The sequence below is a fragment of the Cryptomeria japonica genome, unplaced genomic scaffold (assembly GCF_030272615.1).
Source record: "Cryptomeria japonica unplaced genomic scaffold, Sugi_1.0 HiC_scaffold_52, whole genome shotgun sequence".
Classification (NCBI taxonomy): domain Eukaryota; kingdom Viridiplantae; phylum Streptophyta; class Pinopsida; order Cupressales; family Cupressaceae; genus Cryptomeria; species Cryptomeria japonica.
The window spans coordinates 281108-285000 of record NW_026728874.1 but is presented as its reverse complement, the minus strand read 5'-3'; positions in this window follow the sequence as shown (position 1 = coordinate 285000).

Genomic DNA, 3893 nt, shown 5'->3' with positions numbered 1-3893 from the left:
GCACCGTGCACGCGACCGAGTAAGGCCACTCAGAGACATCCATTTCCCAGGCATATGCCCCCTACGCACTTTTGGTGGTGCACCCCGCACGAACAATCCCGCCTCGACCAGCCTGAACAATTCCCCTCTCGAAGGAAGGCCTCGGCCTTAATCGTCCACGACAAACAGCTCGACGAGGCATGAAGCACCCACGGGAGCCGGAGCATGACGATGCAGAGTCTCGGTTCACAGGAGCCTGGGAAGAACATCCCGTACGGAACCCTTTACCCGAAAACATCCGAACCGCACATGCTCGCGACAGTCCTGCCGTTAGAGAATGCACCGTGCACGCGACCGAGTAAGGCCACTCAGAGACATCCATTTCCCAGGTATATGCCCCCTACGCACTTTTGGTGGCGCAACTCGCACGAACAGTCCCACCTCGACCCCGTAAACAAGCTTTTTTGCCTCGAAGAGTTCGTCGGAGACGAAGAAGCAACCTTCAGTGCAAACGTAGCACTCTTTTGTGCAACCGCCCAAACAACGCCCCCTCTACCCTCTGTCGAAACACTCGGCATTGCTGCTCCCTAAGGTGAGCTTCTCCTCATAGGCAATTCCGCTCTTATCCGGTCACGTTTGTGTGCCCGAATTTCGCAAGGCAACCTCCATGGGACATGGAAAAGACTCGAGAAGAGAGCTCGCTCACGGGAGAGAGAAGCCAAGGAGACCACGAGAGTGCTGAGAGTGGGACAGCGCTGAATAGGCGGGAGAAGCCTGCGCGTATAAACGGAGATATATATCCAATTGCAACGAAGGAACGTGCCAAAGATCGAGAACAATGGCAGAAATGCTAGTAACGTGCACTTCGGGACCAACGCATCACCGGAAGACAACCGCCAAACATCGAAAGAGTCGCGATGCTCCGCAACCTACGTGCAAAGCGGTCGCACACCGGGTAAGGGAGTGAGAGCCCCAAACATAGCTGGGCGAGGCGCTCACTCCGCTCTTTAATATCTCGTTAATACCGCCAAGGAAATGGCACAAGCACACACACACAAGCATCCTCGGAAGAGGACAGTTCGAGTGACAGGTCAAATCCAAGAGTTCCGAAGACTACCTCCAGGAACAATCGGGAACAAGACCGATTACAAGTCGTCGAGTCTGTTACTGGGCGAACACGAGATGCGCACAGGAAATCGATCAGCCCTCACAATGGCCCAAGGCCAGAGATCGGACTGCTACGATTTACCCCAACAATCATCGTGCCACTCTTCGCAGAGAGGTGATAGACGCCAACGAGCCCGCGCATAGCAATCGAGGTGTAAAAAGGGCGTTGAAGGCAGGAAGCCTGGACGAAAGAGGCTACGAGGTCACCTCGAAGCGGTCTAAGAATCGGGCGCACTTGGGGCGACTACCAGTGCCAACCCCTTATCCCGCGGTGCGTCCGACACACAGAAATTTCCAAGGCGGCCAAGGAGCCTCCCCGCATAGCAATCGGGGTGTGAGGTTACGGATGCAGCATTGATAGCAATCGAGGTGTGAGGCGAAGGATGCAGAAGTGAGAGCCGAGGGATGTAGCAGAGATAGCAATCGGGGTGTGTGATGCAGAAGAGATAGCAATCGAGGTGTGCGGTGGGAAGGGCCCAGCAGCCAGAATGCATGAAGCGACGGATGAAGCAGTGATGACAACCGGGCTGTGAGGAGAGGAGGGATGCAGCCAAGAAAGCAATCAGGGCTCGAGGCAAGGGATGCATCAAGGATAGCAATCATGTTGTGAGGCGAGATTCCAAAGGCTAAACGTGAGAGGCTGCAGGGTCGACTCAGAGAGGTCTATGCATGTGAGAGGCTGAAAGCAAGGTCGACTCGGAGCGGTCTATGCATCGGGCGCGCTTGGGGCGACTACCAGTGCCAACCCCTTATCCCGCGACGCGTCCGACAAAGAGAACGTTCCAAGGCGGCAGAGGAGGTTACCAGCCGAAGGATGCAGTAGCAATAACAGGTATAGTTCCGCGGCGGCCGAGAAGACTCACCGCATAGGAATCGGGATGCGAGGCGAGGGATGCGGCGGGAAGGCCCCGACGGCTAAACGGAAGAGGCTGCAGGGCCGCCTCGGAATGGTCCAAGCATCGGATGCGATTGGGACGACTACCAGTGCCAACCCCTTATCCCGCGATGCGTCCGATACACAGATAGTTCCAAGGCGGCCGAGGAGCCTCACCGCATATCAATCGGGGTGCGAGGCGAGGGATGGGGCGGGAAGGCCCCAACGGCTAGACGGAAGAGGCTTCAGGGCCACCTCGGAATGGTCCAAGCATCGGACGCGCTTGGGGCGACTGCCAGTGCCAACCCCTTATCCCGCGATGCGTCCGATACACAGATGGTTCCAAGGCGGCCGAGGAGCCTCACCGCATAGCAATCGGGGGTGCGAGGCGAGGGATGGGGCGGGAAGGCCCCAACGGCTAGACGGAAGAGGCTTCAGGGCCGCCTAGGAATGGTCCAAGCATCGGACACGCTTGGGGCGACTACCAGTGACAGCCCCCTATCCCGCGATGCGTCCGATACGAAGATGGTTCCAAGGCGGCCGAGGAGCCTCACCGCATAGCAATCGGGGTGCGAGGTGGGGGATGCGGCGAGATGGCCCCAACGGCTAGACGGAAGAGGCCACAGGGCCGCGTCGGAATAGTCCAAGCATCAGACGCGCTTGGGGCGACTACCAGTGACAACCCCTTATCCCGCGATGCGTCCGATACGAAGATAGTTCCAAGGCGGCCGAGGAGCCTCACCGCATAGCAATCGGGGTGCGAGGTGGGGGATGCGGCGAGATGGCCCCAACGGCTAGACGGAAGAGGCTGCAGGGCCGCCTCGGAATAGTCCAAGCATCGGACGCGCTTGGGGCCACTACCAGTGACAACCCCTTATCCCGCAATGCGTCCGATACGAAGATAGTTCCAAGGCGGCCGAAGAGCCTCACCGCATAGCAATCGGGGTGCGAGGTGGGGGATGCGGCGAGATGGCCCCAACGGCTAGACGGAAGAGGCCACAGGGCCGCCTCGGAATAGTCCAAGCATCGGACGCGCTTGGGGCGACTACCAGTGACAACCCCTTATCCCGCGATGCGTCCGATACGAAGATAGTTCCCAGGCGGCCGAGGAGCCTCACCGCATAGCAATCGGGGTGCGAGGCGAGGGATGCGGCGAGATGGCCCCAAAGGCTAGACGGAAGAGGCTGCAGGGCTGCCTCGGAATAGTCCAAGCATCGGACGCGCTTGGGGCGACTACCACTGCCAACCCCTTATCCCGCGATGCGTCCGATACACAGATAGTTCCGAGGCGGCCGAGGAGGTGGGGGATGCAGCGAGATGGCCCCAACGGCTAGACGGAAGAGGCTGCAGGGCCGCCTCGGAATAGTCCAAGCATCGGACGCGCTTGGGGCGACTACCAGTGACAACCCCTTATCCCGCGATGCGTCCGATACACAGATAGTTCCGAGGCGGCCAAGGAGCCTCACCGCATAGCAATCGTGGTGCGAGGTGGGGGATGCGGCGAGATGGCCCCAACGGCTAGACGGAAGAGGCTGCAGGGCCGCCTCGGAATGGTCCAAGCATCGGATGCGCTTGGGGCGACTACCACTGCCAACCCCTTATCCCGCGATGCGTCCGATACACAGATAGTTCCAAGGCGGCCGAGGAGCCTCACAGCATAGCAATCAGGGTGCGAGGCGAGGGATGCGGCGAGAAAGCCCCAACGGCTAGAGGGAAGAGGCTTCAGGTCCGCCTCGGAATGGTCCAAGCATCGGACGCGCTTGGGGCGACTACCAGTGACAACCCCTTATCCCGCGACGCGTCCGATACACAGATAGTTCCAAGGCGGCCGAGGAGCCTCACCGCATAGCAATCGGGGTGCGAGGCGAGGGAT